Raw genomic sequence first — 12,264 nt, 5'->3', positions numbered from 1 at the left:
GATGTTCAAGCAGTATACGCCGACATAATATGAAGAAACGATCACCATAATAAAATAAGGGAAACCAGAGCTCGCACGGAAATATAAAGGTGTTTGTTTCTTCCAAGATTGGAATAACAGACAATTGTGAATGGGGTTCGATGAACCCTCTGACAGGCACTTAAATGTTATGTGCAGTCTATCCATGCAGATGCAGATCTAGACTTCTGCTGCAGAAGCTGGAGACCTGGTGAAGACGACTTGACTGCGGGCATGGAGCAAAATCAGAAGGACTGAGCACACGCGGAAGTAACAGCGGTGGTTGTGGAATTCAAACGGGAGTGTTCAGAGGGACGAAGTTGTTTCTGTGAAATTCGATTCGATAAATTTACAGAAACGGAATTCGAGGCACAGTGTGCTACATTTATCTCGAAACTATTGCACGTCTCAAGCAGGACCATCGACGACGAAGTAAGAGCGATTAATGTGCGTACAATGGTATCTAATCAGTCACATACAGCCGGTAAATATGGCAAAGAAATATCGTTGTTGCCAAGTGTCATTGACCATGCTTTATTATTCATTGATTGTTTCCTTAATGTTTCCCCTAAAACATGAGAGTGAAAAGTGAGGTTGTATGTCACTTCCAGGGGAACTGATGAACCTCAGAACAACTTGTGCCACTTATCACAGTCACTTATCACTGGTCTGCAGAGACAGGTCGCGGATATAGAATCAGTGCATAGTGGGAATGTCCGTGTTACTGATAAGTCGCATATATGTACAGTATTTAATAATCACTTTCTGAATATAGCAGGTGAACTAAATAGAAACCTAGTCCCAACAGGGAATCATATAGCGCTCTTAGAAAAAAGTGTTCCTAGACTGTTACCTGAAATGCTCCTCCATGATACTGACAAGAGGGAGATTGAGCTAATAATTAAATGACTAAAGACCAAGAACTCTCATGGATATGATGGGGTATCTAGCAGAATACTGAAGTATTGTTCAGTGTATGTTAGCCCAATACTTAGCCATATCTGTAACTTTTCCTTTAAGAGTGGTCGGTTTCCTGATTGATTAAAGTACTCGGTAGCGAAGCCACTTTATAAAAAGGGAGACAGGGATTATGCTGACAATTTTAGACCTATTTCTATGCCATCGGTGTTTGCTAAAGTTATCGAGAGGGTTGTGTATACAAGGTTACTGGAGCATTTAAATACACATAATTTGCTGTCAAATGTACAGTTTGGTTTTAGAAATGGCGTAACAACTGAAAATGCTAGATTCTCTTTTCTCTGTGAGGTTTTGGACGGATTAAATAAAAGGTTGCGAACGCTAGGTGTTTTCTTTGATTTAACGAAGGCTTTTGACTGTGTTGACCACAAAATATTACTGCAGAAGTTGGACCATTATGGAGTAAGGGGAGTAGCTTACAATTGGTTCGCCTCTTACTTTAAGAACAGAAAGCAGAGGGTAATTCTCCGCAATATTGGGGGTGGTAGTGATGTTCAGTCCCAATGGGGCACTGTTAAGTGGGGCGTTCCCCAAGGGTCGGTGCTGGGGCCACAGATGTTTCTTATTTATATAAATGATATGCCTTCTAGTATTACAGGTGATTCAAAAATATTTCTGTTTGCTGATGACACCAGCTTGATAGCGAAGAATCTTGTGTGTAATATTGAAACAGTATCAAATAATGTAGTTCATGATATAAGTTTGTGGCTTGTGGAAAATAATTTGATGCTAAATCACAGTAAGACTCAGTTTTTACAGTTTCTAACTCACAATTCAACAGGAACCGATATTTTGATTAGACAGAATGGGCATAATACAAGCGAGACGGAACAGTTCAAGTTCCTAGGTGTTCGGATAGATAGTAAGTTGTTGTGGAAAGCCCTTCATGGCAATGTACCAACGGCAGCAGAGCTGGCTGGATGCTCCCACTAACTTCCGTTTTACCTCAACAACCACGATATGTGACTGTCGGTTACAGATACACTCAGTAAGGTTCCTGCCGTCTCATCCACAATCACTACGTAAACATATTATGTTAAGAGGTGCTGACTATTTGATTCCAAAGACTGATCTTTTATCTCTGTGCCGTAAAATCTTAGAAAATTGTGGGAGGGAGAATCAGTTTCACGCAGTATGTTAGTAAAAGCGCGTCGTCTTGCTGAAAGTAAACGTGTTGCAGAATCTTCAGCAGAACCGACGGCTGTATACAGCACACTACTGTGTCAATTCAGCATTAGCCTGGTGCAATTTTAGGTTGTGATTTCGCACAGCACGGTACTCAGTCTTGGTCGGGTATGTCACCGCCAGCCGAAGTAATGAACACTTGTGAGAGCAGAGCGTGGAAAGCAGTGAGTACAGTCGCGGTGTCTTGCTGGAAGCACACGATCCAGCGACGTAGTGGAGGAGCAAACAGAATGGGCTTTGTTTCATCCTGCACCATAAGGATCCCTCAACAGACGATAAGGCTTGTTTTGGTTTACGTTTGCTTGTGGTGTCCCCTCTATGTTTTGTACATTGTCCAGGATACTGAATAACCAGCGGAAGGTTGGAGCTGTGTGACATGTTCAGTGAGTGATCGAGCGTTGTGCTGCTGGTCTACCCCTCCCAGATGATCAGCTTCGGCCTGACATCTACTCTTCCTACCAAATCTATCTTCCTGCCTCCTCCTCAGGGCTCCCTCTCTTCCCCCTTCCTCCTCCTGAGCGGCTTCCCCCTGCTACTTCCCTCCCTCTCTTGTGCCCTCTTTCAGTGTCTCTGCACTCCCTCCTGCCCTGTCTTCCCTCTTCATCTTCCGCCACACATATCTCCTGGCCTCTTCATGTACCCGCTGACACCCCTATTCTCTTCATCCTGCCACTTCCCCTGCTGCCCCTTGCTCTCCCTCCTTTTCCATCCGCTCTGACCTTTCCCCTGGCAGGTCCCACCTGGCAGTTTTATTCTTCATCGTGTGTGCTACAAGTGGGTTTTAAGTGTGTTGTTCTGGAGTTTTTTTAATACTGTGGCCGACTTTTGACCTGTACATGTCCATTCAGTGTCTTCTCTGTGTTTTAAGCATCGCCAACTGTGTTTTTTAATTTCCTGGTGACTTTTATAACTGTCCCCTGTGAACGTCTCCATGTCAGTCTAATTTTGTTCCACTTTTTTATAGCCTTATGTATGTAATATTTTCTTCTTCTTTTAGTTGTCATTTCGCTCGGCTGAAGAATGGCGGATTGTGCCGCTCACAGCCCTCCCCTGTGGAGGCAGGGGCAGGGGAATGAAATCACAATAAAGCAAAAAAAAAAAAAAAGTGCCCAAACCTCAGCCAAGTGCGCAGTACGTAGGAGAGTGGACCAAAGTGCGTGAGAGGCTGTTGTAGCCAACTCGGACAAGTCTGTTACAGTAAACAAACACATTGGTGACTAAGGAAAACACACTGTACGTCGATGCTTTCAGGTCCGTTAAGCATAAACTATCAAACCGATTACGTGACTACTTATAACAGGTCGACCAAACCGCCCTCACACCGAGGTGAAATAATGTTGAGGTGGACTGTTACAAGAAGATGAAAATGAGCGCTTATTTTTGTTTTGAAAATGTTGGTTTTAGTCTATACCCACAGTTTGTTTATTTTGCCTCCCAGCTACCAGTTGCGGTACACACTACCATCCTCAAGCCATCCTCTGGCACGCATTCGTGACCCTCACTTCCGAAGTAACTGTGTCAGATTTTTGTATTTGACACGTTACATCTACTTGGGAAGTGAACGTAACCAGTAGCAAAATAAATAAACAGCTACTGAAGACTAAAACAAAAAAATTTCAGTATTGTATTCGTCGTTGTTCGACTGACAGTGTGTGAGGAATATGTATTTTTATATGTAAGTTGAGGTGGAGGGGGAAGAAAGGAAGCGGGTGGGAATGGGGTACTGATGTCAGCTGCATCGAGGCTTTATGCAGAATCAGCGGCGACGAGAGGAAAGTGTGTGCCCTGCCGCAGGCCGCCTCAGCGCCACTCTGCGACTGCACTGAGTTATCTCCACTGCTTCTACAGAGCAGACCGACAAATACGAGAACCACGCAAAACAATACCGCTGAGGAGGCAAAAAACAAATGTAGAATTTGCCCTTCATAGTTCTGGACACTTACAAAACATTAATGTAGTGAAAGGAATGTACGGCCGACCTCTCCAACCTGGATATGCTGGGTCAGACTAACTCCTAATAAGCGTGTCACAAGTGCTGATGTCGTGACGTCACAGACGTGTATATCTGCGTGAGGCGTGCAGCGACACGGCAGTTTTCTACGGCAGGTGCTTTTTACGTCTGCGTATGCCTGTCAGACGCTGGTTACGCCGTGACGAGTTTTCGGCACTGTGTATGATGGGACTGTTTACCAAACCACAGAAAAACACTCGAAAAAAGTACAGAATGTAAGAAAACTAAAATATATTTAATACGAATGAAGAGAAAGGAGCAGGTAATTCTCGGAAGACGCACATGGATATTTTGTTCAATAAAAAATGCGACACGCCATTCATGTCTTACATTTTCTGCTGTGTAAGAGGCTGTAGACATCAGAATGTAGGGCATTGGCTTTCACCAAAATGACGGTCATTATCTTACCCCTAGGAGACTATCAAGTAATTCGCCAAATTATTTACATCAAAACTTGAGAAAACAGCATTCGGCAATGTATACGGTGGGGCCGCCACCGACCCCCTGTCTGGTAGCCCAGTGGTAATCTGTTGGTTTTGATAACGACGGTGGAGATATTTCTTGTGAACTTGAACTTTTTGTTCATATTTAACACGGAAGGAATTTCGAGAACATACGACATAAGAACGTCATCATCAGAAACTTAGTTCCATGCTGTAACGGAGTTTGAGGCCCAGAGCAATTTTCGTGGCACATCATCAATGTTGCATCTCTGTAATTGCTAGCTATGTCATGCTGTCGAGTTACAAACTAATGATCTGAGGATAAATGTGTTTATGATGAGACTTGATGATGAATTTAGCCTTCAATATAGCTCGCCAGTTTATATGGTGGGGCAAATAAAAGTGGCCCAGAGGACAGAGTTCCAGGGTACGAAGGAACACAGCAGGGTGAAGGGAATACAGTACTGACCTGTCTGTAGCAGATGTCGCGAGTGACCACCGTCCACCTCTTGGCACTTGTGGGTCCTTGTCAGCCAGCTGCTGAACGTGGATCGAAGCTGGACCGCTGTGATTGATGCAATCTCATCCCAAATGCTCTGCTGCAGTCCTTGAAGGCTATGAGGGTTGTTGCGACACAACCTAGACTTGAGAGCTCCCCACACAAAATGATTGCACAGTGACAGATAATGTGTAATGGCTGGCCAGGTACGGTCGTGATCAGACTGAGACACATGACTCCTAGATTTGGCTGGCTGTATGGGCAGCTGCTCCATCCTGTTGAAACTAACTGTAGGTGTTTACCTCCTCCGTTAGTGCTGCCAGAAATGATTTCAAAATGTTGGTAATGTAACGCCCCGAAGTCAGACTCTGATGAAAGCAGATGCGGCCAATAACCTGGTGTGCAGACACTGCACACCTAACCCCATCGTTGCGATAATGCAGCTCTGTTTTGTGGAAATTATATGGATTCTCCGCTGCACAGAATCGTGGATTCTGTGAGTTGACATAACCACTCAGGTGAAACCAGACTTCGTCAGACGTAAAGAAGCCAATCACAAAACTGGAGGCACTAAGGGAACTCTGCTGGTTTTAATGCGCGAACAACAGACACTCAGTAGGGATGCATGTGCAGGCCCAGCTATATTCGTCAGCATGATCGACGTGTCATTACAGTTTTTTGCAACAGGCGTCGGATTGATTTGATAGGACATTATAGCGTTTTCTGGTGAGCTCCATTCACATTTTCTGCCGTCCGGGCATGATTCTGAATGTTTTGTGACTTGTTCAAAAGAGATACTGTCTGAGGCCATTTTTGGACTGAACGTTGCGTGGCGTTTCTTGCTGGCACTTTGAGACAATTAAACAGCTCGACAAACAACTAACCACACCATTCCAATGCCTTTTTGTGACGTTACTTTCCACAACGGACACCCGCTGCTCCTCTGTGAGTACCGTCGTCTCCTTTGCACTGCTCCACTCGCACTGACGCAGCTGGCCCTGCGCTCTGCACTGGTCTGGATCACGTGGCCGGCATATACGTGGTATCTGCGTCACATTCACGTCCAGACGTATCCATTCGTCCGCGCCATTTTTATTTGCCCCTGCCTGTTGCTTGCATTTCACGTATGATGCCCAGACTGGAATGGAATGACGTTAACTCGCGGCTCGTGGACGAAGTGAGATGGAACAGCTGGAAATTCATGTCGAGTGACTGATAGATGGACATACGGAGACTGCAGTTTTATGTCGATTTGCTCCCCCAGTATCCAGTTCTGGAGGTCACACCGTATTACTGTGTCTCCCCCTACCCCTGGCTCAGATTTGTTAGTTGCCGTACTTTTGCTAGTATGTGGGATATTATTGCCAAAATTCATTGCATGAGTTTTCGCGCTCCAATTATTTTTCCTGGACACTGGTTTACTTTGGTTAGTTTTATGTTGCGAATAAATGAGATTAATTATTATTATACTGGAACTGGCTTCTTATTAAATGAACAGTTTTGTTACTGTAACTCAGTAGAATGCACAACATATCCACCTCAGCTACAGTTATCGTAAAAATGTTCTGAAATTATGTCTGTTGTCAAAAATAATGAAGTTACGGTACGGAATGCTTAAAGAACCTCAAACCTTGCAGTGGATTTTTCGTCAACATTAACTATTAATCAGTGCCATGGCTAACACTAGAGCGTAAGACTATCATTGTTAACCAGAAAATGATTTCTCTATAACTTTTACGAGCCCATAATTTTTGCTTAGCAAGGTTTCCTTTTGAAACATGAAAGTATTTTAACTTTGATACTGTTAAAGTTTACAATATTAGCAGCCCGCGTCCGCCTGTGAAACAGAACGTAAAATCTGCTGCTTTGTACTCCGATCTCGAACTGCTGTGATAAATAATTTTAAATGCACTTTTCACCTGACCGCTTATTGCCGTATGATTGCCCTTATTATCAGATCTGAATCTGCCGCGGCGGCGGCTCGCTCCGCCGTGTCGCAGCTCTGCACCGCTGACACGACTTAAAAAGCTGAAAGTGTCGCAAATAGATGTGTAAAATACCAGGCAAGCTTTCTAATAGTACCATACGAATTCTTATTACACAACTATATTTAAAACTCGAATAACAAGTTCACACACCATTCTTTATACTCAGCGCCCAATAGCGTCCTGCTTACAATCTTGACAAATGAAAGCTAGCTACGTGTTAAACATAGCGTCACAGATTCCTCCTCTCTATGTGACTCCAAGAAGACGACAACGACAATATTATTCTTACACTACTACTTATAAAATGGCTGATTGTCATGAAATCTTTGAGTTTTTCTTTATTAATTCTTTTCTGTGGCGGTTTCAGAACTCGCCGACACAGATATTATTTCGGAAATCCACTACTTAATCCTTTACAAATACAAAATACATCATAATTGTCTCTATTCTATTACTATTCAGAGCTCACACACGTAATCAGTGCCTGTATATACATAAATAAAATTGTAGTTGCACAGTTATAAAGTATGTTTTACGTGGAAACGTTATAGAGTCTGATGTGAAAGATAACTTTAAAGGTGAGAGTGAATATTACGAGTTTACAGCAGATCACATGTGGTGGTAGTGGAGGTAAAACGGAAGTTAGCAGGGGCATCCAGCCTGCTCTGCTGCCGTTGGTACATTATCAGCTTTACCTCATCTCCCATACTCTGTTGCAGTGATACAGCCGACGTAATGCTCATTATGTCCCACCATGAAGACATGCAAGACCTGATTAATATATCATGCTGTGCGGAAACGTAGGGTGAAACGAAGCCTGGTGTTTGTTAAGGAGACGCTGAACTGTGGAGAACATAAGAAGCGTTAGCCTGCACTGACCCTGCAACACTGATATCTACCAGCACGACAATGCGCCCCACTCATAGCTCCAGTCTCGCTGAAGTATCTCAGCCAACCTGGTTGTGACATCTAAGAGCTAATCCAGGTCGCATGTCGTGTTCAGTTGAGGCCGAAAGTAGCCCCTGAAGCCTGTTCACGGCACCCTGATGAGAGCAGTATACACCAGACCTGTTCCTACAGAACCAGCTGATTTAACCTTTGCTCAGAACGACACCCATCTACTCAGTTATTGTGTTACACGGATCTCCTCTGCAGGGTGTTGCTCAGCTCACCTGTTGCAGACATGCTGATATATTGGCGTTTCATGCTGGACAGAATAATAAGCCAAGATAACCAGTGGTGTTTGGTCGAGAATTTGCTAGATACAACAAGCCTGGTCTACTGCCTTTCGGACAACTTTACTGGGATGTGTTGTTTCAGCAGGACAGCTCTTATTGACTAACTTTCTGAATCACACAGCTGCTCTAGCGCAGATGTTCCTCATATCCTGTATTACTGGTTAAAGGATCAGTTTTTAAACATCCTTTGTGGCCAACTGTAACTTAAAATAACCCATGTTGTTCTGTGAGGGAACACTAAACTGTGCTGGATTCCTCCAAGCTGTACTACTGTGCTACTTTTGGGGGTGATCTTTCAACAGGACAAGACATTTATACACTTTCACTACTCTCCATTACATACCACAGTTTCCTCGGAAGTAACAAATCAGATACACTCTCAGTTTCGTGGCTTGGGGAACTTAAACATGAAACGATCCTCCTGTGTCTGAGGAATTAACGAACTCTGCAGGTGTTCAGAGTGTTGTCCTGCCTCTGCTGGGTGAGTAGGAGACGATGTTCCACTAGAACACTGGCCTTTCTGTAGCTTTCTGCGATAAGTGGCACAAGTTGTTCTAATGTCCATCAGCTCCCCTGGCAGTGACATGCAACCTCACTTTTGAGTATCATGTTTTAGAGGAATCATTAAGCAAACAATCACTGATGATTGATCAATGAATAATACAACATGGTCAATGGTACTTGGTAACAACCTTAACGAATGTATCTACTGTTTCTTTGCCATATTTAGCGAGTGTGTGTAACTGAATAGATACCATTGTACGCACATTAATTTCTCTTACTTCGTTCTCGAGGTTCCTACTTGAGGCGTGCAATAGTTTCAAAGTAAATGTAGCACATTTTGCCTCGAATTCCTTTTCTGTAAATTTACCTAATAGAATTTCACGCCAGCCGCTGTGGCCGAGCTGTTCTAGCCGCTTCAGCCCGGAACCGCGGTGCTGCTACGGTCGCTGGTTCGAATCCTGTCTCGGGCATGGATGTGTGTGATTTCCTTACGTTAGTTAGGTTTAAATAGTTATCAGTCAAGGGGAATGATGACCACAGATGTTGTCCCATAGTGCTGAGAGCCACTTGAACCATTTTTTTGAGAATTTCACGAGAACAACTTCGTCCTTCTGCCAACACTCCGGTTTGAATTCCACAACGAGCTCTGTTACTTCTGCGTATGCTCAGTCCTAGCACTCCTGATTTTGCTCCATACCCGCTGTCATGCCGACTTGACCAGGTATCCAGGTGCTGCAGCAGAAGTCTACATCTACATCTACATGAATACTCTGAAAATCCCATTTAAGTGCCTGTCAGACGGTTCATGGAACCACCTTCACAATTCTCTGTTATTTCAATCAAGTATAGCGCGTGGAAAGAACATCGCTCATATATTTCCGTGCGACCTCTGATTTCCCTTATTTTATTATGGTGATCGTTTCTTCATATGTAGTTCGGCGTACACTCCTTGAACATCCACATTCAGGTTCAGGGTCTTCCTGTCGTTCAATATCAGCATAGCTATACATTGAAACGTCGTGTATTTCTGTACCATCTGCATTAAATTCCTGAATTGTTACGTTATACACTGAAGAACCAAAGAAACTGGTACACAGGCCTAATATCGTGTAGTGTCCCCGTGAGCTCGCAGAAGTGCCGCAAAACGACTAATGTCTGAAAGAGTTCTGGGGGAAATAACACCATGAATCGTCCAGGGCTGTCCATAAATCCGCAATAGTACGAGGGGCTGGCGATCTCGTCTGAACAACACGTTGAAAGGCATACCAGATATGCTCAATAATGTTCATGTCTGGGAGTTTGGGGCGAGTAGAAGTGTTTAAACTCAGAAGAGTGTTCCTAGAGCCACTCTGTGGACGTGTGGGGTGTCGCATTGTCCTGCTGGAATTTCCCAATTTCGTCAGAATGCACAATGGACATGAGTGGATGCAGGTGACCAGACAGGATGCTTACATACATGTCACCTCTCAGAGTCGTATCTCGACGTATCAGAGCTCCCATATCACTCCAACTGCACATGCCACACACCATTACAGAGCATCCATCATCTTGAACAGTCCCCTGCTGATATGCAGACTCCATGGATTCATGAGGTTGTGTCCGTCCATCCACTCGATACAACTCTTACTTTTCATTTTCTTTGGTTAATAATATTATGACACTAGATAAGTCATTAGGAGCGAGTACTGTTAAATCAACGTTGTCTCGAAGTCACGGAAGTTTTTAGCAACATGCTGGCTGAAACAAAATATCTGTACAACGAAAAACCAGCCGCTGTGGGATATTTCACTTTTTTATTCACTTGATAGCTAGTTTCGGGCCAGGACCCGTTTTCTTCCATTTACAAGTTGCCACCCGCTCAAGGAAGATGGGTTGCTTATAGCGATTACGAGGCAATAGAGCGACTGCTGTCAGGTACGTAGGTTGTTCTTGAACATTAGCCAGATTATCTGAAAAACAATTTGAACCAGAGGCTCTGTCTTGCAGTTCTGATCGGCACACATGAGAGGAGTCAGGCATCACATCTGGATAAAGAGGGAGGACATCCTGGCCACCAATCGGCTTAATGGCAGTAACAGGAGAAAGTCGGTATGAGGTAGTAGGAAAGGGTGACTTAAATGGAACAGACAAATTTAGAGGCCTCTCAGATTTTCTGTTGTTTAATCATTGCAGCACCAGAAATCCCAACGACTTCCCCACGCCTGTATGTTTCTGGAAGATGCTAGGACACACACCAGCTATTTCAACTTCCTTTTTCGCACCATCGATCCCACCAGTAGAGCAGGAGTCAGCACTACAGTATATAACAACCAACAGACTCAGTTCAGGGAGCGCTGTGTGAGGAGTAGATGTACCCAACTGCTCTCTGTCCTGTATACGACATCTCTTGTGTTGCACTGCAGACACAGCCAGTCTGCTAACAACAGCCGGCCGAAGTGGCCGTGCGGTTAAAGGCGCTGCAGTCTGGAACCGCCAGACCGCTCCGGTCGCAGGTTCGAATCCTGCCTCGGGCATGGATGTTTGTGATGTCCTTAGGTTAGTTAGGTTTAACTAGTTCTAAGTTCTAGGGGACTACTGACCTCAGGAGTTGAGTCCCATAGTGCTCAGAGCCATTTGAACCATTTTTTGCTAACAACAGTTTCACGACCCTGCAACGAAGATCAAACTGAAAAGTCAGGAGCAGGTAGATGCGCTTTCCTCTGTTGCTCCACTGCACCTGACCATGACGTGGCAACAATCTCGTGAACAGTAGAAACGAGATCAGCTAACGCCAATGTCGACGCTGTTCCAAGGAGAACTTCAACCCAAATATCCTCCACTAGCAATTAGATCATAGGTGGCCACTTTAGGTGATGAGAAAGCACGTCGCTACTTCCTCATTATATGTAGTAGGAATGCGGTTCACACAAAACTGTAGATGGAAAGGAGTGTTATATTTTACTACCATCTCCACTGAACAGATCCTACTGTAACTCTGCGAAGGGTATTGAGTGGACTAGCGTTCGCATCGTATACCCGTCACATCACTCTAAGAAACCAAAGTAAACTACTGTTATCTTCTTGCCAAGACGATGTGCTACACTCGAGGACACGAAAACACAGAGGCAAAGCTGTCCAGGTATGCGCGTACTGTGGTGAGGCAGTAAATTGGCGACCCTTCCACCCGGCGCTCGATGCGGAACTACCCCTGGACCACGACTGCAGAAATATCATAGAAGAATCTATATCTTATGACGTCGTATTTGCAAATCAGAATTCGCTGGTCACTGTGTTGCATTGGAACTGTTCACGATTTCCTGAGTGACTAATTACACAACTTGTTTATAGAATGCGGCAGACGAATGCTTTGGCAACAAATTACTGTGAACATTATTTGACAGTAGTCATTCATTTGATGTTC

Source organism: Schistocerca piceifrons, chromosome 11 (genome assembly GCF_021461385.2).
Source record: "Schistocerca piceifrons isolate TAMUIC-IGC-003096 chromosome 11, iqSchPice1.1, whole genome shotgun sequence".
Taxonomy (NCBI): Eukaryota; Metazoa; Arthropoda; class Insecta; order Orthoptera; family Acrididae; genus Schistocerca; species Schistocerca piceifrons.
This window is presented reverse-complemented; position numbering follows the sequence as displayed.